The sequence below is a fragment of the Clarias gariepinus genome, chromosome 1 (assembly GCF_024256425.1).
Source record: "Clarias gariepinus isolate MV-2021 ecotype Netherlands chromosome 1, CGAR_prim_01v2, whole genome shotgun sequence".
In the NCBI taxonomy this organism is placed as follows: domain Eukaryota; kingdom Metazoa; phylum Chordata; class Actinopteri; order Siluriformes; family Clariidae; genus Clarias; species Clarias gariepinus.
The window spans coordinates 41,740,954-41,766,634 of NC_071100.1; the positions used below are offsets into that span (position 1 = coordinate 41,740,954).

The 25,681-nt window shown below is 35.2% G+C and overlaps 1 protein-coding gene across 1 annotated transcript in view; it reads left to right on the forward strand.

Moving 5' to 3' along the window:
- The first annotated feature begins 273 nt into the window (after window positions 1-273).
- tnr (tenascin R (restrictin, janusin)) overlaps window positions 274-25,681 on the forward strand; it is a 126,237-nt gene continuing 100,829 nt past the window's right edge. Inside the window, exon 1 of the mRNA XM_053497682.1 lies at window positions 274-331. The gene's annotated coding sequence lies outside the window, so the exon portion shown is untranslated. The remainder of the gene's footprint in view (window positions 332-25,681) is intronic.

The following is a 25,681-nucleotide window of genomic DNA, read 5'->3' on the forward strand; positions in this document are numbered from 1 at the left end:
GAGAAGGAGAGTGAGAGAGCCCCTCACTGGAGAGGAAGACTGAGATAGTGTGTGAGGGGGAGGAGAATGATGGAAAAAAAAGAAGAGAGAGAAGCAAGGTGCACACATTGCTCAGCTTGCACATTGCAGCCACGATAGGCAGGCTGAGAAGAGCTTCATCTGAACCTCTGAAACAAAAGAATAATAGACATCTCAGCAAATCTGGTAGCTTAATACTTCTTCCCTGGAAAAGCATTATCAGAAACAGAGGCATTTGGGGACCACGGTGAAGAAGAAAATAATAAGACAGCAGTGAAGAGTCTCACATCACCAGCTGGGTTTCAATAAGTGGGTAAGCTCATCTTTACTACTTAACTGTTTTTTAATCTTATCAGATGGCATGCATGGCTTTGGGGTTGCTATAGAAGTATCTTTTTTGTTGTCAAGGCTATGGAGAAACCTGTTTGTGAGCTTTGTTTCAGTCTAAACATTATCACTGAATACTTAGTTCCACGTACTGAATCTCACATCAGGTACTGTATGTCTTTCTGAACTGAAACTACTCTCATATTAGATTTGTTACATTTTACTTAAAATGTTATAAACAGCTTTATGTAAAAAAAATTGTACCCGGGCTGTTCCTTTTTTCCTGCAAAGATCAAGGTAGGTGGTGGGAAAATTATTATTATTATTATTATTATTAATTATTTTTTATTTACAGAATCCCCAAAATGACAAAAGTGCAAAATAAATACTATCTGATAAGTCAAAATATATTGTAATTAATTTTCAATGCATCAATCCCAGACAAAAATAACTAGTATCCCTATTTAATAATTTACTCCTTATCTTATAACATTCACTATTTTATTTTATTTACCAAGCATGTTTGGCCATTTGTTTATTTTCTATTTTATTTACACACCATTTCCTAATCTCCTTATGACTTATATGGTATTGAGCAGGCCGTGTCCAAACCCACCCAGGCGTTGGATTGATTCATGGTGTTTGGGTGGAATTTGATAGCAAAATCTATCTGACACTCTTATTAATGTAAACAACATCTTAAGCCACTTGTTTTCAGAAATATTAAGAAACAACATAGCATGACAATAAAATTTCAAAATGTCTCTAAAATCATAGTATTAAAAGTTTCTTATTTTGGGGGGTTTCAGGAAGAGTAAAGATAAAATGTTCTTATTCTTTTTAAGTTAAATTAGCACAACAGTAAATAATGCACGGTGCTCACTTTATATAGGCTTGTGGACACCTGACCATCACACCTCTACTGTATGTGGGCTTCCACAAACTATTGCCACAGGGATGAAAGCACTAGTCTAGAGTCACAGAGACCTATGGGAAATTATTATTTAAAAAAAACACAGTATATGCTGCTCACCAGATGATTTACACATGCCTCTGTGCACAATGTGACATTGATAGACCACCTAAGGTTAACCAAGGTTGGAGTGGAGAAACAGGGTCTCAACCCCAGCCCTACAGAACACCTTTGGGATGAACTAAAACACTGACTGTGCACCAGGCTTTTAATTTATTTTTTAGTAATACATCAGTAAACGCACACATCTCATTGCAGTTATGCAAATGTAGTGAAGAGCATTTCCAGAGGAGGGAAAGTTAATGCAAATGGGAACCGACCTTAAAATGGGATATTCAAACAGCACATATGAGTGAGATACTAATGTGTCCAAATACTTTTGTCCATACAGTGTATGTAAGTCTTTAGGCGTATGGTAGCAGAACTTTTTTTAATGGTGTGATATTAATAGCATTGTGGTTTTATATCCTCTTCATTAAGGCTACATATTTTGTAGATAATCAGGATGCCAAACAGAATTGTACCCATGTCATATTGTACTTCTAATTATTCAGTGGCTTGATGCACTTGGTTGGGTTAAGGCTCCATGGTTTGCTCACAATCTTGGTGAAAGAACTTTAATGTTATGCTTTAGAAAGTTTCCAGTATTACTAACAATTAAATAAGCATCTATTAATTGTGCACTACAACAAGTTATGCAAGTACTTAAGGCTTGGATTCTTTGTACAAATGATTTGACACAAATGTTCAGCTGTACGATCTTCACTTTTTATTCTACTATGCTTGCGTTCTTGGTGATGAAAAGTCTCTCAGCTAGCAAACCTCCTTAAAATACAGCGACCCAGCTTTAGGATCCCTGGTTTAAATAAATACATATGGTTTTAATAATCAGTAATAGTGAAGCACTGCTTGTGCACAATACTTATTTGATGATGCATCAGATATTATTTCATCACAGAAGAGGTGAAGAGGTGAAGAGATTAGTAAATGGTCTGTGAGTAAACTGTAAAAGTAATGATCATGTGCTAAAATGAAAATTGAAAATTGAAAATTAAAAAATAAAAGAACAGCCAGTGATAAATAGAGTGGTAACATAAAGATGGGGTGGCACGGTGGCATAGTGGTTAGCACGGTCGCCTTGCACCTACAGGGTTGAGGGTTCGATTCCCAATTTGAGTCTGTGTGCATGGAGTTTGCATGTTCTTCCCATGCTTGATTCTGGTATTTTGGTTTCCTCCAATAGTCCAAAGATATATATTTTATATTTTGCCTCAGGTCTGTGTACGTATAGTTTTTATGCTCTGTTCATGCCATGTTGGTTTTCCTCTTTGTTCTTGTGTGCTCTGCGGTCTGCGCTTGTGTGCTGCAATGTGTGGGCACCCCATCCAGGGGGTCCCCCCACCCTGTTCCTTATGTTTCCTTTAGGCACCAATGTAACACTACAAGTACCATGGAAAATGAAATGAGTGATGATTAAATTATAACAATTTAATTTGAGTTTTTAATTTTTAAACTACACATAGTCAGCTTTGGTAAATTGATTACCATTACAGATCAAAAATTATTAAATTCATCTCCCCTTGAAGATTGTAAGCCTGCTATATTTATAATAAGTGTGCAAATTAAATAATTACATGTTGTGACTTGATTGAAATAACACAATTTCCTGATGAATAATTATGATAACTGACAAAGTACATTCTTCAGTAATAGAACATTTTTGGATTATTAAATCAAATATAGATATTTCAAATTATAATTTGTATAATAGTTACTTGTGTTTTGGTTTAGGGGTTTGTTTTTTCTACCAGTCAACAGAAATCTTTTTTTTTTAGTAATGATGATTGTATCTGAACACTCCAATCATTAGACCCAAGCCTTAAACTCACTTTTAACTAATGCACTACCCATTGCACATGAAATGAGTGTAAAGCTAGTTAAACTGTAATTAACATAAATATCACTGTAATTATCTTAAATGAAATTAGTTTTATATTATTTTTAAAGTGTTGCATGGCCACATTCCTGCAAGTGATAGCATCCAGAAATTATGTCTAGGATTGTATTGCTTTAGTGATTCTATGTACAGTTAGCACCCCCAAATTGTAAGGAAATAAACATATTGCCTTGTAATTGTCTTTTGGAAGTTTAGGTGTTTTAATAACATTGGTCCTTTGTAGGATCATAAATCCTTTTTATGCATACAACTACATATTTATTCTCATGCTCATACTACTATGTTTCTGTACATTATATACACATTTTTTTTAAATAAAATTTTATTTTGTAAATGCAGTGGCAAAATGTATGTGGCATTCTAAAGAGCAAGACTTCCAAAAGAAAAGCATATAGATCCATAGTGATAGCAAATAAGCCAATTCATGAGCCCTTTTAAACCTGCATTGTAGATAGGCATCCATACTTAGTTGGTGTAATTTAATGTGCCATGTATCCTCCATTTTTGCTCCTGTTTGCAATTAAACTTGATTTTAGATCAGACTGAAAAATAGGCTTATGCACAAGCAAAATTAGAGCACAAAGTGTGCCAAATGTGAAAATGTTTGCTTCTAACTGAAATTGGAAAACTTCCCATCCGTACTATCTGAGAGGCAATTACATTATGGGAAGGGGGAGTCATTGGTTGACTGCTCAGGAATAATGTCTGTGTGTCAAATGCTTCATCCCAGCTATATGATTTATCATTTATTTATATAAAAAAAAAAAAAAACAAAAAAAAAAACCTACATTTAGATAATAGTATTACCTATAAGCATAAAATTGGGGATTGACATGCTATTTAAAAATGGTACAAAATGTCCTGTGTCATACAAAAAACAGTTTCTTCTCTTCTCTTTAAATGCTGTCATACAGTGCAATATAAAAGCTTGGGGATCTACTGTAATCTTGTTGTAGGTATATCACACCTCTCTATTGCTCAGTCCGCCCTCCTCCTGTTCCTTCTCCTGTGGCATTATTCTTGGGCACAGATTTAATGTTCCAAAATTTTATCGAAGGGGACAGGTAATATTCTATGTCCCTCCTGCTGAGAAACAGTCCTACCTATAGGACATGCAAAAGCACACCATGTGGAAAAGCATTACTTTAAAATGTATGTAAATGCATATCAATAATGCAGCAGACAGATATTGGATGTGAAAAGCTCGTTCTAAATCAGCAAATGTCAAATTCACAACCAAAAGAAGCACAATCCATGTTAGAGTACTTAAAAAATTCCATCCTACCTGAATAATTTATATTTAACCATGTGATACCACTCAAAACAACAACATTGTATTTTTTTATGTGTCAATTCATAATTTACTTCATGTTTCCCTGCGTAGGAAAAACAGAGATTTAGTTATTTTGAGAATTTTTGCTTATACCTGGGCCAATGTTGATGTAGGTCGACTGCTTGGGTGCGGTTGTGGACTGTAGGTAAAACCTCTTGACACAGATTGGAACAGGGATATAGAACAACTAGGGCAAGTGTCATTTAACTGTAAGCTCTGCCACAACTGGCCAACTGACTATTAATGTGTGGTTATTACATTTTTCATTACACTTGGGAGATGTGACTAGAGTCTGTGCCAAACATATTTCACTAACTTCTATTGGCATCTATAGTATAATGGCACTAATAAATATTTTTTTAATTTTATTAATTTTTTTCTGTGGCTTTTATGTATCTGTTTAAACATGATTCCTAGTTTAAAATTGATATAAACTGCCAGAATAAAAATAAAGAAATAAATTGCACACTCCAAGATTTTATTCAATCACCTTCAACTTTAATTACAGCACACAATGTGGTGGCTATGAATGTGGTGAAAATGATTCCTCGTGCTCCCAGAACCACTCTTACAATTTGAGTTCTGGAATATGCCTTTGCCATCAGGGAAGGAAAACTTCGTTAATGGGATAACTTGGTCATTCAATACATTCAGGTTGTCAGCTGACTTATTTTTATTGCAACATAACTTTCCTCAGCCTAGACCTGACTAATTGAAGCAACCCCAGATCATAACACTGCCTAAAGATGCTGAGCCTTCCCTTTTTACCCTGATGTGCCCATCACTCTGTAATAGGGTCGATCTGAACTCATCAGGCCATGTAACTATTTTCCACTGGGCTAAAGTCCTTTTGCTCCCAGGAAAATTGAAGCCTTTTTCCTGATTTGTCTCACTAATAAGTGTATTTTTTCCTTATGGCCACACACCTGTTTAGGCCTAATCCTGTGAGGATTAATCAATCAATCAATCAATCAATCAATCAATCAATCAATTAATCTATCTATCTATCTATCTATCTATCTATCTATCTATCTATCTATTTTTAGATATGTAGATGTTTTAGGCTCCATATTGGTTATAATACTGCACACACAAAATTTTTAATTTGTCCTTAAAAAAAACTGAAAAATGCTAGAGATAAAAACAAACATCTTAGTTCTAAATAATGTTTTGAAATATAGATATTTTTTGCTATCTGGAGTTTGGAAAGGCTGGTTTATGTGCAAGAGGATATAGAGACTAGTTATGTGTTGGGAACATCATTGTCAGTATCAGACAGCATCGGTCTTTATACTACTAAACTACAGCTGAGAACAGTGGTGTTCATTAACAGCATTTGCTATTTAGACTAAATTTATAAACACGGCCTCTACTGTTGTGGACTTAGGGTCTTTAAATGCAGACTGTGGGACACTGTTCAAGACATCTGCATTTGGCTTTAATAGAGTCATAAGACCGATTCATAAAACATTGTCAAAGTATGAGCGACAAGTAGTAGCAATGCTTTGTGTTGTGTTTATATATGATAGCAAAATGTTCATATATGAAGCAAAATGAAGCAAGAGAGATGGTGGATAAGACTAAATTCCAAAGTACCAAATGCTCTGAAATACCCCAATTCCATTTCAAAAGAAATGAAAGAAAAGCCATTTAGTTATTGCTGTTTAAAAGCATCATGCTTTACTATTTTAACATTTTAACATAAAACCTAACTTACTCTTAGTACATATTAATTAAATGTCTAATTGAAGATTGAAATGACGGTTACTTTTTGAACATCTGTCTAAAACTTTAGGAGCTGTATCTTTATAGTGCCATAGTGTATTTATAGTCAGTAGTTCTAACCTTTTCATTTACTGCAGTGGTGAATTTAAAGCATGAAAAATTACCTGAATATCTCTGTTTGCTCACTGCCAGTAAGTCAGATATTACTCCTTTTGATATAATGTGCATGTCAAATTCAGCTGATAACCCATCTGTTAGAAAATGAATATTAAAGCTGCATTTTGACTGCAACTGCTTAGTGATCTATTCCAATCTGACCAGCTTGGGCTCCTGAAAACACCCACATGCTTAAAGGCAATGTTTATGGCAGTAGTGTTAAATGGTTTTAAATAATTATTTAATGATAGAAATTTTCATTTAAGTGTACTAAAATCTTCAAAGCTTGCAAGACTATGAATGGAAACTAAGTATATAACTTACTACAAATTGCTATTCAGTGCAATTCTACCTCGTTATTTAGCAATATTAACAGAAACCCTGTGAATTACAACAAGCTGAAATAAAATGGATAATAAATAGTTGCTTTCACATTCACTTAGTCTGCTCCTTAGTGTTCGAGTAATTAATTACTGATCTAAGGATGTGTTTATTTGTTCAGGGTGGAAATTAAGCTCACCTAAATTTAAAAATTAAAGTGTTACATTAATTGGATTTTTGGTAAATATAATATTACTTCTGCACATATCTGCCTTTTTTTAAGCAGCCATTTTAGCATCACTGAAATTTAATTTTCTCCTCTTCTGTTTTCTCAGATTCTTGCTGAATTAATTTCTTTCATTACCTCAAGATAATAAAACAGGTATAAATTAGGTTACACTTAATGTAAATTAAATGAAGATTATTGTATATGATAATTTTGCAAGTAAAATTAAAATAAATGAGTAGTGGGTGGGAGTTTACGTCCATGCACCTAATGATAATTCATCTTCTCAACTGTAGTTTAGATTAGATTAGATTAGATTCAACCTTATTTTCATTGCACATAGTTACAAGGCAACGAAATGCAGTTAGCATTTACCCAGAAATGTAAGTTAGCAGTGCGATATAAACATAAACTCAGCAAAAAAAAGAAACGTCCTCTGACTTTCAACTGTTTTTACTTTCAGTAAACTTAATGTGTAAATATTTGTATGAACACTAAAAGAGTCAACACCATAAGACATAAACTAAAAATGTTTCACAATGTGTCCCTGAATAAAGGGAGGCTCAAAATCAAAAGTACCAGTCAGTATCTGGTGTGACCACCAGCTGCAGGAAAAGTACTGCAGTGCATCTCCTCCTCATGGACTGGACCAGATTTGTCAGTTCTTGCTGTGAGATGTTACCTCACTCTTCCACTAAGGCACCTGCAAGTTCCTGGACATTTCTGGGGGGAATGGCCCTAGCCCTCACCCTGCGATCCAACAGGTCCCAGACGTGCTCAATGGGATTGAGATCCGGGCTCTTCGCTGGCCATGGCAGAACACTGACATTGCTGTCATGCAGAAACTCACGCACAGAACGAGCAGTATGGCTGGTGGCATTGTCCTGCTGGAGGATCATGTCCGGATGAGCATGCATAAAGGGTACCACATGAGGAAGGAGGATGTCTTCCCTGTACCGCATGGCATTGAGATCGCCTGCAATGACAACAAGCTCAGTCTGATGGTAATGTGATATACCACCCCAGACCATGACGGACCCCCCACCTCCAAATCGATCCAGGGTACAGGCCTCGGTGTAACGCTCATTCCTTCGACGATAAACACGAATCCGTCCATCACCCCTGGTGAGACAAAACTGTGACTCATCAGTAAAAAGCACTTTTTGCCACTCCTGTCTGGTCCATCGAAGGTGGGATTGTGTCCATAGGCGGCATTGTTGCTGGTGATGTCTGGTAAGGACCTGCCTTACAACAAGCCTACAAGCCCTCAGTCCTGCCTCTCTCAGCCTATTGCGGACAGTCTGAGCACTGATGGAGGGATTGTGTGTTCCTGGTGTGACTCGGGCAGTTGTTGTGGCCATCCTGTACCTGTCACGCAGGTGTGATATTCGGATGTACCGTTCCTGTGCAGGTGTTGTTACACGTGGTCTTCCACTGCGAGGATGATCAGCTGTCCTTCCTGTCTCCCTGTAGCGCTGTCTTAGGCGTCTCACAGTGCGGACATGGCAATTTATTGCCCTAGCCACATCAGCAGTCCTCATGCCTCCCTGCAGCATGCCTAATGCACGTTCACGCAGATGAGCAGGGACCCTGGGCATCTTTCTTTGGGTGTTTTTTACAGTTTCAAGTCTCTTTGTGACCTTTGTGCCTACTTTCTGTAAGCTGTTAAGGTCTTAACGACCATTCCACAGGTGCATGTTAATTAATTGATTATGGTTAATTGAACATGCATGGAAAACATTGTTTAAACCCTTTACAATGAAGATCTGTAAAGTTATTTGGATTTTTACAACATTATTGTTGAAATACACAGTCCTGAAAAAGGGACGTTTCTTTTTTTTTGCTGAGTTTACATACAGATCTATAAAACTATATATACAGTATATATATATATATATGGTTTATGAGAAGCAAGAAGGATCATTTTCATACATAAATAGACCAAAACCCCATTGAAAAGCTTTGGCGTGTATTAGAGTGCTTTGTCTTACCTGTAACAAATAGAAGATTTCAGACAAAAATTAATGCAACCCTGGAATTAAATAAAGGTTGCTAAATTATCTAAGGTTGTTGTAACAATGACAATGGTGACTGCACACTGTAATCTAAAAATGTAACACGCTCCAACAAAACATTATCATGTTCTTTTTGTTTTTTTCTTGACCAGGTAGTATATAAAGTATCACACACATACAAGTGGTGCCAGCTTGTGTAAATATTGTTTAGCTTAGAAAAAAAATGTAAAGGCCCTGTATTAATTGACTTAGATTATATGTTGATAAAAATGAATGTGTAATTATAGTCAGGCAGTGGTAGTAATTATAGCAGTGCCCCTGATTACATTTGCTCACTGATTAAACAAAAAACATTGATTTCCCACAGAGAAAGCACAGCAGTCAAAGCCAAATTCCCAAACTCCCATAATGCATTTCTCTATGCCTGTTTCACCTGCAGCAATAGGCCAATCAGATAAATTCAATTTGTGAAATGAACAAGCAGTCAATTCCAGTTAGATGATGGTCAGGTCAAAATACTGTCTGGTGCTTTGCTAAAATTAGATTTTTTTCCCCTCATTAATCATCCTCTACTGATAATTGATACCCAGCGTCCCTTGATGAGGGGGTGCAGTGAAATGAAAATATGTCCTGTAGCAATTCTTAAGCTCATGATGAAGACGTGTTGGTGTTTTAACAGTGAGTTCTTTACATGTTGCAGATTTACCTATCATTCAGCTATTACTCTTTCTTACTTAGTTAAACATTGTTTGCAGTTATTTAAATGTCGACCAGCACAACAGTTTATCAGGCTAGTATTTCGGTCAAAGTTTAGGCGTAGACTTTTTCAGAAGTTACAGAATTGCTTAAGTTCTTGATTCACTTGAGCATGCAAGCCTAGTGAGAATACACAGCGAGCTATTTTTCTGGGACACTGGACAAGCCTGTTATGAGGAGGCGGATGGAACTGTCGAGCGACTTGTGTTCTAATCAGGCTGTTTTTGGGTAGCCTCCAGCGCACTGAACAGCTCAAAGCCTGTGAATACTCTCACTCTCAGTTGCTTATACAGATCATTTATAGTTTAAATCAAAGATTGTTTTGTTCATTTTTTATATTTGAGAGATGGACAAAGCAGTTTAACTTATGCATATGAAACAGAGATACACCAGTGTGTGTTTTACAGTATCCTAGAACTTTGACATACACTGTTTGTTTTTCAGAAGTGTCCCAGGAAAAAGATTTTACAGTAAGCCTAGTAAAAGAGGTCATTAATAGCTCTTAATCATTTAAGTTTAATATTTACAAAATATTGAAATACTCATTTTTTACTGACTTTCCTTATCAAAAACCCTCACTCATGCAACATACTGTAGCACCACCCTGTGTATTTATTTTAATTAATTTAATAAAAAATAAATTTGTATAGCGCTTTTAACAAGTGTCATTGTCGCAAAGCAGCTTTACACAATCAGAAGAATTATTTAAGTCTGTATGAAATGTAAGTAAGCATGAATCAAGATGAGCAGAACAAAATGCATTTAATGAACATGGTCCGTAAAATAGTTGCATATATTTACATTACATTTACTTTTAGGCATTTGACAGATCTTATACAGAGCGACTTACAAAAGTGCTTTGACATTTCAGTTTCCGTTATTGGATAGATCCTTACACTGTTGGGAAGGTTATTATTATTATTATTATTATTATTATTACTTTTTCTTTAATCATTAAATCAGTCTTTGAGTTTTAGTCTATGTAGTTACATTTTTTCCAGCATCTGAATGAGATGGAAAAGATTGAATTAGAATCAAGTTTGTTTGTTTTTTTGGAACAAATCCTTACAGTATGAACAATTAATAAATAGAAATTCGATATTTACAATACAAAAGAGACTTAATAAATAAATAAATAAATAAATAAATATACACGTTATAAAATCATCATATATGATAGTACAGCTACTGTAATGGCTTTTTAAAATTGTGCTCTGGTGGACATTGTTAGAAGATCTTGTTAGAAGAGAATGATGCTGGTTGTTTTGATTTACTTTGACAAGGTTCATTGAGAAATGTTTGTGGTAATTTGTAATTTGGAGTACATCATGGTTATCAAAATAAACTGTAAAAAATGAATGACCCATGTCAGTTAATAAAAAAGGTATGCCTCCTTTTTTCATTACAACTTTTACAAAAATGGATGCCCTACTTGTGAACTGCATGAAAGCAGTGTGATACGATTCATTTTTTTGGTGGTCTGGAGGTGTACCTGGTGGCAAAACAACTCAGGGAACAGCATAAACAGAAGTGTTTGGATATCTGTGAACAAATATTTATATTCTAAGGAACGTAGGAGTTTTTTTTTTTTTTAAAGAATAATTTCTAGTATTGAGATATGGATCATCTGCATATAATCCATTAGCCTGAATCATTTGCAACTCAAAAAAGGCACCTCTTGTGGGATGTTCCTATTCTGCAGTGGTTAAGGACGTATCCAAAGAAATCTAAGGAGGGAAAACTGGTGAGCTGGTCACATGGTCATGGGTGGCCAGGGCTTACTGGTGTACATGGGGTGCGAACACTGGCCTGTTTTGTCTAATCCAATAGAAATGCTAGTGTAGTGTCAATGCTGGTTGTGATAGAAAGGTGTGAAAATACACAATGCACCACTGTTATGGTGGCAAAACATTAGGCAGGTGTTAGCCTAAATGGTCATAATGTTATGGTTGATTTGGGCATTTTTTAAATTTGCCCTTTTAAATCTGAACACTCTTTTTTTAGGGTCTCCTCTGGGTACTTTCGTTACCTCCCACAGTCTAAAGCCATGCAGGTTATTCTAATTGCCATTCCCAAAATTGCCTGTAATGAGCGTGTGACTGTATCTATATGTGTGCGACTCTGTATATTGGATAAGTATGATTATGGGTAAGAGAGTATTGTTATACTTTTAAATTACATGGTATTACATGGTTACATGGAGTACAGGTCAGGTAGGTGGTCACTTCAGCAGAATATTGCTTACGGCCCCAGGGAGGTCAGGATTCTGCATATAGACAGAAAGTCAAAAGTCAACACTTTTCAAATCACGCTATACGTTTATGCTGAACAAGCCAGTACCGAAGAAAACATTATAAACATAATATAACAGTAAAAACAGGAGATGTGGTCGTTTAAATCATACAGTATATTTTAAAATCCATTTGGAAGAATTAGAATCTTCCAGTCCACAAAATATTTGCTTAATTCATTTTTTTTCTGGATAATCATTTTTTACAGCCGCATTGGTGTCGTCATAATCCCTTTCTTCAGTGTCCTAAATATTGACCCTTTTAGCAGCATTGGGTGGAAACTCATCTATAAATAGTGATGTAACTAGCTACATTTTTGGTCATGTGACAATAACTAAGACATTTAAAAAATAAAAGTTGCTTTTCCAAAGACAAGTTTTTAACATTGCACAACATTTCTTGCTGCGTTTTTATTTATTCTTTGCTCAGTCAGTATGAAATAATGAGCATTGATGACAAGCATTATTATTTATAATGCAGCCAAAGCCCAACCTTAGCTATTAGAGATCATTATCTCGCTGGATATTTCCATAAATAATCTGGAGCAAGAGTAGTGGAGTAAGACTTCTCTGTATATGTTGCTTATTTGCTGATGTTGTTGTACAGGGTATCAGTAATGTGATCTGTCTTACTAAATGTGCTTTACAAATAGAAAAGCTAAATCTTCAAGTTACTGCATTCCCTGTATAATGCATTTGCATCGCCCTATTTTAGCACCCAGATAAAAAGCTATATATTTTTTTATAACTTGTGCCTTAATGCTGCAAAAATGTAAATGTTTATATTTTTGGCACTTTAATATTAGAATAAGGCTATTTTGATTGTGTGTACACTATTTGAGTGTGTTTATGATCTATTAACATAAATTTGCAGGAAATATGATTATGATTCATCAACGTGGGTGGATGAAAATAAATGATGGTGTGACATTTAAAATCTAACAGTGCAGACCTAGTGAGACTTTTAATTAAAAATTTAATTCAAATATCCTTTTTTGTTATTCTCCTATCCATGTAAAAATATAGATTGGGCAAAATACTGTGCATTCAGAAACATGGTGCCACATAAACAACAACAGAGAACAAATATCTAGGACACAAAGAAAGATAAAGAAGAAGATTCATTATTGTTCTAACATGTAAGCAATTTATTTGACAAAACTCATTGTGCAGCTTTAAACAGCATAACCACAAGGAAATATCAACATATAATCAAATAAACTAACTGCACAACATTTAACATGGTGGTCTAAGGTGATTGTTGTAATGTGCAATAGAATTGAAGATGATTAATAATAAGTGACTAAAAATAAGGGAACAACACAAGATAAAAATGTGGAGGATACCATAAAGTAGGTGGCACATACTGTAGGTGAATATAAAGAAAACACTAAAATCTGCTATAGCCACACAATTGTCATAGTAATTTTTTAAGCTTTAAATGCATATCTTTCTGTTGCCATTTTACTTTTGGTTAATTCCTGCAGAAGTGACCCAAAGCTACATATTTTGAAATGCAACCAAGCCTCATTCACTGCTCCACTTTCACTGCCAAGAAAAGTCCAATACTGTTACTGAACACATCAGACTCATACAAAAATGGACCAAACAACATTTACTATGTTGCAGTAATATTTCTCATTAATTGTGACAATTTGTAATTGTGATTACATTTTTCTAGATAGATAGATAGATAGATATATAGATAGATGATAGATATGGTTTTCAATTAGAACTTTAATCAACAACAACAATAAATAGTAAAATAAAAGAATATTTAATAATATATGTATTTCTTTTTGATGATAATAATAATAATAATAATAATAATAATACCCTCATGTATCTTCGTCGCTTTACTTGAGAAACATTAAAAACAGGAATAAATGTAGAATGAATAAATAGAGATTTTCATTAGGTAGGAAGCTAGCAGAGAATCCAGTGTGAGCTGTGAAGAGCCAAATTTTGAGACAAAATGCACTTGGCTATGTCTGGACCTGCATAAGTAGTTTGCTTTTATTCCCTTCATGTCAGATGCTTCTCATTTGTGACCCCTGCAACCTCTCTTTTCCTGCTGGCATGGTTGCCAGGGAAACAGTGTAATGGAGAGAAAGGGTGGTGGAGGTGGAGAGGGTCTCTCAGGTTTGCCTCTCCCCTGTGTCTCTTATTTGGTATGGATTGCTGATTTTGTTAGGTGTAATCATAAACAGAATCTATAGTGCTTAGAGTTATGGAACTGAGACATCGGAGGCATCCTGAATGCGAATGAGCTGACTGAGCAAGAAAAACCATGTAACAATCAAAAATGTACCAAACCATTCCCTCTTCGCCTGCAGGGCAGTTGTACTACTTTAGTGTCCAATGCTGTCTTAGCTGGAACAGTGAGTGTGCAGTATCAGTAGCTATGATTGACACAACACCTGCCTCATCACCTCACACAGATGCATTTTTTACCACAACAGTGTTGCTTCTAACTTCTGGTTGAGGTTCAGAATGAGAAAAATTCACTCCAGGATATTGGCTGCCACTGATCCCTTTTGGTATCACGCCGTATAAGTAAAAGCACATATAAGTTTACTGTAAGTGACACATACGCATGGCTGCTATCTTTTCTTTTTTTGCTCACTGTGAACATTTGCATGTGCTGCTCTTGGGTTTTATCCATCATGGACATAGCTTTAGCTTTATGAGAAATCTTACCAAAATCTACTATTTGCAAAATCTGTCACAAGCTCCCCCAGAATGTTTTTTTTTTGCCCACAGAGTAGGCTTTGCTGAAAAGAAGGTTTTGTGTCATATCTCCAGAGTGCATTTGAGGGCTGGTGTGTGAGATGCAGCCGGTGTGTGTAAACCCACACGAGTGTATCTCCCTCGGAACCTTCTGTCACTTCTCATTTGTGATTTAGCTCTCCGTCTCTTTACTTGGCTTTTCTTTCACTTTTAATAAAGTAATAATAAATGTTTACTATATGCCTACTACAAGCAAAACTTGCTAACAATGTCCCCTAAAACCCAAAAGTGATAAAGCAAAAAGTTGTTTTAAAGTAGGAGTGTAATGAAATTTTAACAGCTATCCCATTAGATGGCAATTCTGTAGGAGTTGTGCTGATGTGTGAAGGAAGCATGGCTGGTGATAAATTGCAGTAAGAGCTGTGAAATTTGCTTTGTTAATTGCGTGGGTGGCTGCAGGAATAGAACACTGAGATGGCTTATCTCATAAGCAGCCCCTATTTGACTGCTTCACTGAGCAAATTTTATAGCCATTCATATAAGTCCATGCACTGTGCAGCATACTTTCGGCAAGCAATTAGCAATAGCAGGTTAGAATCACTGCTAGCTGGCAGGGAAACAAACAATATACAACATAACATTACATAAATAAACAACATTACATTATGACCAACAGCCTAACATTAAGAAGATCCTATCTGTTGCCACCTTTACTGGGATGCACTGTCGGTTCTGACACCTTTCTATTAGATCCCGAAAAAAAAAAAATCTGCAATTTAAACCACAGTAGCCTATCTATTGAATCGAATTACATGGGCCAGCTTTTGCTCCCTACAGTACTGTATGTGCATCAATGAACCTTGTCTGCCCATCACTTTGTCACCGGTTCACTGGCTTTCCTTCCTTGGACCACTTTGGGAAGGTTCTGACCACTTCAGACTGGGAACATCCTACAAGAGTTATTTTTTTTCCTGTTGCTCCGACCCAGTCATCATGCCATCACAATTAGGACCTCGCCACAGTACTGTAGCTATGATTACAATATCTCTTTACAATGGCAGATGGAAATGGGTGGGATATATTAGGCAGCAAATAAACCTTTGGTTCTGGATGTAATAGAAACAAAAAAAGGAAAAACATGATGATTTGAGTAACTTTAACACGGGCCAAACTGTGATGGTTAAATAAATAATTTATTATTTTCTATTAGTTTGGTGTATAATAAATTATATGTGTAAAAAATGTTTAGTAAACAAAAAAATTATATGGGAAAAAAAAGCGCCTGCCTTACTAGATGCCTTATTGTCCTAGGCTAATGTCTGCACTTCTTGTACCTGTTTTCTTCTAAACTAGATCTAAAAAACTGAATTATTTTGGATTAATGAAGTTAATATATGCCTATGTGGTGCTGATGGTATTTCTCTAATTCACAGCAGCCCTTTTCTCCCTCTCTATATATATTTTAGGTTTTGACTGTGGTTCATATGGTATTGTGTGTAATTTAGGTAAATTTCAATCTCCTATTCATGTGGTTTTCAATTTAAGAGTAATATGTTCCAAAACATTGTATTTGCAAACTGGGCTGTGTATTTTATTTTGTTTTTGGCTGTTGAATGAGCAAAGATTGTATTATTAGGAATGCATTCTCTGTCAATAGAGTTAGGTCCTTATTGAACACTATGGCCCTGAGCATCTTTTTAAAAAGTGAACCTGGTATTATAGTGCTTGTTATTGTTTGTGGGGCTCTATAAATTATATACTCTGGGTGGGAATGTGTGTGCATGGATTGTACATTGAGTGCATTTCTACCGTGAACCATTGTTGATGGGATAGGCTTCGACCCTAACCCTGATCAGGATATAGAGATTACTGAATGAATGAATGCTTTTCATTTATATCGGAGAACATTGCTTAATATGAGAGTTACAGCTAAAATATAAATTTTGCTTTATAGTAAAATGACATAACAATAATAATTGCTTGGGTCCATGTTACCATAAAACATTTATGTGAATAAAGCGAATGTTATATAATAATGTGGTATATACAGTACCTATACCACATGCATTATATGAGCAAAGAGAAACACACAGTAAATGCAAATCTTTACTGAAAATATCATTTATTTATTCATAGATTGGAGACACTTTAGTGTTTAGTGTTTCTCATTGAAGAATGATAGTGGTTTGGTTTGCACATACAATTTTTTTTGTTGTTGTTATTTCTTGCATATCACAGTATATTTCAGTTGATAATTTCCATGTTTCCAAGTAAAACAAATAGAGAAATAATAAAATATATTTATTTTTATACAAATAACTGTCAAAGCTATAAGAAAATATAATATAATAAAATATATTATAATATATGCGTCATTCAACTCGTTGTTTTTTATAATTTATTAAAACTTTAAAACTCAAGTAAAGCAGGAATTTTGATCTCATCACACAGTGTCATCACAGAGTAGCAGCTAGCCAGCTAGTGTAAATAATGTTAGCTATCAATGCTAATGAGACTGTTGACAACCATTGAACTCACCATGGAAAACATACTGCCTTTATTTTAACTGCTCTTTTAGACAGGAGTACATTTTACTGTGCTTGAGGTGGAGTGTAGTTTTTCTTTGACAACTAAGCCACGCCGTTGCTTGAGACTCACCTGGAATGATGGAGAGAAAGGTTAAATGTAAAACCCTGCCAATAAAGAACAGTGATAGGTTCACTTAGCACAAGAAAAATAAGTATGTGTGTGCTCTCTCTCTCTCTTTCTCTCTCTCTCTCTCTCTCTCTTGATCGCTCGTTCATGCTCTCCTGCTCTCAAAACATCCATTTCCGGGATATTGTATATGATTTGAATGTGTCAGGGATGGTATCAGTATGTGGAATGCCTATATTAGAAGTTTAGGAACTGAATGGAGAAATTTTTGCTGCTCACATTCATCACCCTGCATGTTCATAATGTTCATGATGTTCACATTTACTTTCTTTAGTTGCAACCTGATCTAAACAATTTTCCGTTCACAAAAAATTAATATTTTTAATGACCAGTGCTCTTTTAGTATATTAATTCATAACACTGTTCTAGGGTCAGTATCAGAGACGAGATACAGAGAGAGGCACCTGACACAGGATCCCAAATGAAAATGACTATTTCCCTATAAGGGTGATGAGTCTTGGATTGGATTGGCATGGTGGCTCACCATGTCTATACTATTATAGTGGAAACACTGCTTTATGTAGGGCACCACACACACACACACACACACACACACACAAATTCACACAAATCCACTTACTGCTTTTTTGGAGGTGGAAGAAATCAGAAAACCTAAAGGACACCTACTCAGACACGAAGATAGACTGTTGCCACCCAGACAGTAATCCAAGCTTGTTATTGGACCAAAAGCAAAGATTTTTTACAGGATGCCATGTTTTAAAAACAACATTAAAATTCACTCCATAAACCCCATTAAATCAAAACATATCAACAACTGGAGTGAAAAATATTGCTCTTGTATTTCAGATTTTATTAGCATCATTTTTGAGAGTGCCTATGGCTAGATTTGTGCTTACAACATGAGTGCCATGGCCGATCCCAGATGAATACATTTTTGGAGCTCAAAGTATCAGTGACATTTTGAATGCAAAACAATAATCCCCAGCTACAATGTGATTCATTAGAAGGCCACCACAAACACAGGGGAGTGGCTGCTCTGGCCCTTGCCACATTCCTTGACTAGCTTTTCCTATGCTTTTTTTTTTATTGTTAGAAAATGCTGTGGCTTACAGAGATCAACTAATTACTGTTTTTGTCAGTTGCTTTGGCACATTTCCCAAAGCAGTCTTAAAATTCTCACAACTTTATTTGAGTTACTTAAATTACAGTAGGTTACATGATGCAACACAACTGTTTGGTTCATTTGCAAAACAAGATAATTCTGGCAAAATGCTTGATTCATGTTTTAGATCACAAATTTAGTATAATCAAATTTTCTGGATTATTATGTATAGTCAAAACCATCTAATTGTTTAGCTATAAGAAAATTTACCATAAAGGTTTTTTGAGCATATATCATAAGTGATGCTCATTTGACAGTCTACTGTATACATTCTCTGTAGCTAACTGAATGCTACTGTGTAGTATTGTGTAACTACTGTAACAAAAGCCTTTTTTTTTAATAATAGACAACGCTCTGAATGGTAGCAGCATGTACATTGCATTATTCTGTGTGTATAGCGGGAAGAAATCATGTGTGCCTGTTAAGAAGAGGTATTTATTATAGAATGCCTTCAACCCTGTTCTGTACTCAAGAAATACAGTAAAACCTGAGAAATGAAACTAGCATGGACAACATTTTATACTGTAGTTGTTGGTTTAGTGCTGTAAAAGGCATCAATAGTTCTAAAAAGAAAATTATGTACTGTTCTATCTAAAATGAAGTAAATCTAAGGAACAATGCTGTAACGCGGATGCATTCCACATCACTGGACATCCTGTCTCTCCCATATGCCTGGCACTCCATGTTCAGTGATCGAATCACACTCAGTTATTTTTCCCTTATTCTAGCTTTATTTTAAGTTATTTTACCTCCCCTTCTTTGTTGTCTTCCCATCACCATAACTCTATACATCCTCACACATCCCTGTCACAAGCAAGCAGCCTGTGCTCAATGTTCAGCTAGAGTAAGCAGGGTTTAAGGACTGTACCATACAAAAAGTCAACCATGCACAGTGCATACATATACTTTGTAAACGTAAATGTTCCACTGGTTGAGCCAACATTTGGACCTCATACTGTATTTATAAATGAAAGTCACAATTACCCCGATAAGCAATTTATATGTTTAGGAGTAATTACAACACCAAATCAATGCAATTACTGTATATTTACATATCTGTTTGTCCAAGGTTCATTGGGTATAAAACCTTTAAAATTTACATTTAGGCATTTGACAGACGCTCTTATCCAGAACCTTTTGTATTTCATTATACATGTGAGCAGTTGAGGATTAAGGTCTTTTTTTTTAACAGGAATGGAACATTGATCAAGTTAAATACTTTAATGTTAAACAAACCAAATCAGTCAGTCAACCAGTTTTAAGTAATATAACCATACAACACATACAGGACCTCATTCCTTGATATTTTACTACAACATGAAGCAAGAACTAATAATAACATGTTAACAGTCTTATAGCACTTTATGAAGCATAATTAAATTAAATAACAGGAGAAGGATGGAGAAGCTGGCACACTGCTCTCGCTGTCACACATCTGTATTTAACACTGTTTCCCCAACTGGAGCTCCGAGGTAAATGACAATACTAACAGATCAACCCCCAATTAACAAAATCCACATCACCTGTTTACGTAAGCCTTTTTGTTTTACCAATGGGATTTTGTAACATTTACATTTGTAAATAAATTAAATTACCTAAAACTAGCAGACTGCAGTAGATGTGATCAGAACGAAATTAAGTTTTCTCAGAATTAAATATTTTGTCTGTAGACAGTGTGACATCGCTTTTACTACTATTTTAAATATAGGTTGTAAAGGCATCCTAATTAGTTAATCAATGCTCTTTTCTCAAGCATCTTCCCAAATACTGGGGTAATTTACTATGCACCTGTAAAAGTCTTCTACTACCTGAATAGTGAGTTCTTTTAATTAACATGGTTTCACAATGTGAAATAACTGTACTTCTTCAGCAACCTGCATGATGTGGGTTTAGATTGTATGAGCAGGGCATAAGATGCCACTGCATTAAAAGCCAATGCTGCTATTTAACAGAATACAAATTCACCAAGAGGTTTTTAAGAATTGCCATATCTTTGATAAAGAACCTTAGGATTAGACACATTTAAGAACAAATAAAAGTTTTCATGTTTGCTTTTTGTAGTTAATATCTATACTAATAAAGCTGACCAAGGAACTGCCATTTTGTCAAACAAAGAAAACAATTAACGAGATTTTTAACTAATGGAATTAGGTTAAGTACCCTGCTTATTAAAACCTGAAAGGATACTTGTGAATCATCAACTCTGGAAAAGAAATGTGGTTGGAAAAAAAATCATGAATGGAGATCTCTTAAATGCTTGATGAAGTGGCATCATTAAAAAAAGCATAAATGTTATAACAACTTTAAGAAAGTAAGAGCATTTCCCTATAGAAAATTTGATGAACATTTGCAGGATTGGGACTAAACATCTGTGTGGCCACGGGGCCAGAAGGAAACCAGTCGTTCAAAGAAAATCTGAAAAAAGGCTTTAATTAGCTAGGGAGCATAAAGATTGATAATACAAACAATGGAAAAAGGTCAGAAAGGTAACCTAATGAGTCCTAGAGTGATGGGCGTGTCCACTGTACAATCCTCTAAAGGCAGTGTTATGAGCTGGGGTTACTTCAGTTGCTAAGGTCTAGGCTCAGGAATATTACACAAAAGTCAGCTGATGACCTGAATGTACTGATTGTACAGGTTATCCCATAATTTGTTTTTCTTCCCTGATGGCATGGCCATATTCCAGAAGTCAAACTGTGAATGTAGTTCTGGGAGAATAAAGATTCATTTTCACACATTTTCTAAACAATTAGAGTTTTTTCAGTGTATACTGTATGCCTGCATTCCATCTGACCTGCATGTGCTTTTATAAAAGAAGTTATGCTGACTGTATCAGCTGTCTTCTCCTTTCCATCAGTGCATTTCTCTTTCTATAAAGGACGCAATTCAGAATCTGTCAATCACATTTTCAGGGTTATTTATACAATATAATTAATCTAAATAGGTCAGTTTTCTTAACTCTGTTTCACCACACCAACTACATAATAAACAAAATTATATGAATGTTCCACCTTGCTTCTTGTGGAAGAGAGCATCTACAGTACATATTAAGTATTGGTTCAATTGAAACTTTCTAGTCGGTGCTTTTACATAGCTAATGAAAAAAATAAGCACAATAATTTAGTTTTCCTATTGCTTGATTAAATTAGCTCTTAAAAGCATGGGGTGGTCAGTAGCATGTGGAATGAAATACTACAGAGTATTTAAACAGGGAACTGAGCTTGACATTTGCATCTTGGGCTTGACATTTGCATCATGTCTCCTGTGTAGCTGTGCATGTGATACTAGCATTAGAATTCTATTAATTTATCTGTGATGAACTCCATTAAATCTGCAGATGAATTATTACCTGCAGGTAGCTCAAGTGAAGCTGCAAGGAAATAAACAAACTTAATAAATAAATAAATGCATCAGATTACAATAAATCCCCAGAAGCATGTAATTGGCACCACTGTGTGCACATTTGCATAACCCTTTTTAAATGAGGCCTGGTCCTCAATGTCATTTACCAAATTTAAATTAAATGGGGGAAAAAAAGAAATAAAATCAAAGCAAACAGCCGGAAAACTGAAGCGGTAAATAGAGAAGTACTGTAGGGTCAAATTGGTTAAGAGACCTTGGTAAGAGACCTGCTGATAGTACACTGGTCGATTTATCTATATTCCTTATAGGGTGTTAATTAGATTTACTAGTGAATGGTTAGTGAATTAGTAAATTCACATTCAAATGAAATATGTCATAACAACAGTGTTAAGCTGAAGAATGTGGAGATCAGATGACTTACCTCGGCTCATAGTAGGGCTGTACGATTTGATAAAAAATGGAAAAATTATTTTGACACATATTGCGATTGTGATTTTTAAACCGCAATGTGTAACTATTACATTTTTAAGGTAACTTTAGCCTTTATTCATCACATACTGTATACATATACTGTATTACTGCATAGTAAAATGCTTTTTCTTTACATATCCCAGCTTCTTGTTAGTAGGCTGAGGGTGAGCTATTACTGTATAAGGGGGCCCCAGGAGCAGATGGGGTTCAGGGCCTTGCATAAGGGCCCAACAGCAGCAACCTGGCAGAGCTGGGGCTCGAACCAGTGACCTTCCGATCAATAACTTAGAGCCTTAACAAACATCACCACACTTTTTGTTTTGTTTTGTATTCAAACATATTTATCTAGGCTAATGCAAAGAATGGCACAAACAATCATTTGGAGGATGGATCTTAAAAGTATAAAGAAAACAACTTAAATTACTGACAACCTCTCGACTCCAGACTATGAATATTTTGCATATTTCCATATAGTGATTTTGATTTTTATGCAATCAGGTGTGCAGCAGTAGCTCATATTTGACATAGGGGTGGCAGAGGGCAAAGTTAAACTTCACTTTGTCTTTTGCTCAACCTGAGTAATGAAAATAGTCTGTCTGCACAGGGATATAGGGTGTTTACATTACATAACACCTGAGTGGTTCATAAATATTCATCCTGCTTCCACAGAGGAGGTAGAATTAACATTCTAGAAGTGCTCTTGGCTCCTTGAGTTAAAACTTGTAAGACAGACAAACATAGAATAAATGGATAGGGTAGAGGCTTCTAATCAATACTTATTTATAATTAGAGATAAAGACAGAGACATGGGAGGAAATGTTGAGGTGGCAGATAAGTGCATCTTTTATTTTTTTTTCCCTGGAGGGATGAGAGATCAGAAGCTGAACCCTAATGCTGTTCTTACAACCTCACTTTATACTGTACAATACAACACAACTAGGAGACTCCCAAGTAGTTTAAATGTCGACTGATAGATTCTACACATATCTGAATATGGGGGTGAACATTATACTTTTATAACATATTCCATGAATTTGTCACCACTAACAGATTATGTTTAGTGGTGGAAAGCACCATGCAGAAAATATATATTCATAAAGTGCAAAATATGAGTGATTATTCCCCATTAGGGTAGGAATACTTTATCATGGGATAAAGGTGATCATTCAAAGTGACTTTGTATTGATTTGTGATGACCATTCCCTCGAAAAGGACAAGAGAAGGCAAACTATGTCAGCAAAATGCACGCACAGCATGAGAGACACCAGGCTTCTTTCTCTACTTTCTATACTTTATTGAATTGTTTAACTTTAATTGCAGTAATATGTCACAGATAATGGTTTTATTTAATGAATTATGTCAAAGACAAAGTAAGTCTTAAGTAGCAAAATTAAACACGTGCCCTTAAGAATAGAACCTCGGCAATAATGTTGTTTTAGGCTGAAATGGACACAGTGTTATTTAAAAATCAGTAGTAAGCCAAATCAAAGGTAGACTGAGATATGCATGGACAGATAGATGGACAGATGGATGGAGGGACAAATGATGGACAAAACCTTTAGTATAACAGCAATATTTATATTATTTTGCAATAATTATTATTTTGTTTGTCCAGATGTCTTAGGATGTTAAGAAGAGTCAGTGATGTCTTTTTGTATATATCACATTGTGCATAATTAAAGGCATCAAAGATGATTAAATAGGGTCAGACTTGCTCTGCTGGCTCTCAGAATTTTATGAGATTTACTCTTTAGGTATGAAAATTTTGGGACTAGATTATGAGGTACCTTTTGATATTCTATGGTATTGAAGAATTCAGACGGTGCTGTAAAGGTATCAAAAGGTTTGGTATCAAAGCCCTATATGTGAGGTTAGTGAACAAACCATTGGTGCCTTGAGAATCAGCTTTCTTGGTTCTGCAGACCTTCTTTATACACTACTGAAGTTTTGATGTTTTTATAGCAGGAAAATAAAAATTACATACACAACATTGTATTAGACAGAGTAGAGACATGCACAACCAGAAAGCTCTGTAGTTTACCCATTTGGATAGCATTGTGAGTCAGACATAAAGACCCAAGTGGCACACTGACTTGAACTTGACTTTAACTAAACCCTAGAGACTAAAAACTTTTAAAAACTAGAAATTTTAAGGTTGATTCAAACATGAAACAGCTAAAAATTTAGATCACCAACATAATTCAGAAAATTAACTGAATTTCCCTGCGTAGTTATTTATTGCAGTGCTACTAGCATGGGGTTCAATAAATAGAATAAGTATGGAAATAAATAGATATAAAATAAGGCTTAATCCCGAAATAAAGCATAGAGCAATTTTAAAGCATTGCCGTTTTTATAGAGCAGTCTCCAAAATTCCTTAAAAATATTAGAAAAGATCCCAGAGGCTTAAATGCCCAGTTTCTAAAACTACTGTATATTTAACATGGTCTACACACAGAAGGGTCTCATTTATTTTTACACAGTAGGGTGAAAGTATTAAGGTTAATACAGCCGCAGCAGTGTTGGTTATTGCTACTCATTTGCTTTCTGCCAAGAACCAATTATGCACTATGCCTTTTTGGTTACACACTACAAGAAACAATTACAACTCCCTGTTCAAAACAGTGTGCAAAACAAGCACACGTGTCATAATAGAAAGGATTAGTTATTTTCTATCCAGATTTAAAGAAAAGGCAAGTAAAAAAAAATAATAATTAACAGCAACTAATATACAGTTGTTTGTGTCTGTTACAGGCATTTATTTGCTGTTTTTGCAAGATGCAATAACAGTGAACAGAGTGTTCTGTTTTGATAAGTAAGTTCTGTCCAGCTGCTTAAACATTGCTTCTAATGGTTTTGCATATGTACAACAACAACAACAACAGCAATAATAATAACAATAATAATAATAATAACAATAATAATAATAATAATAATAATAATAATAATAATAATAATTATTATTATTATTATTATTATTAATTGGGATCAGTCATGCTAATCACAACTTTCTTATCGTAGACAGGTGTAGGATTAGGGGGCTTAAAAATAAAGAAAAGCAAAGTTAAAACAGAAAGGTGCTTTTAGCCATGCAACAGTTTTTATTTCCTGATGGTCAGATCAATAGAATGCCAAAAGCAGCAGAGGACATGAGAGGTGGAAAACATGTTGGTGGCAGTTCC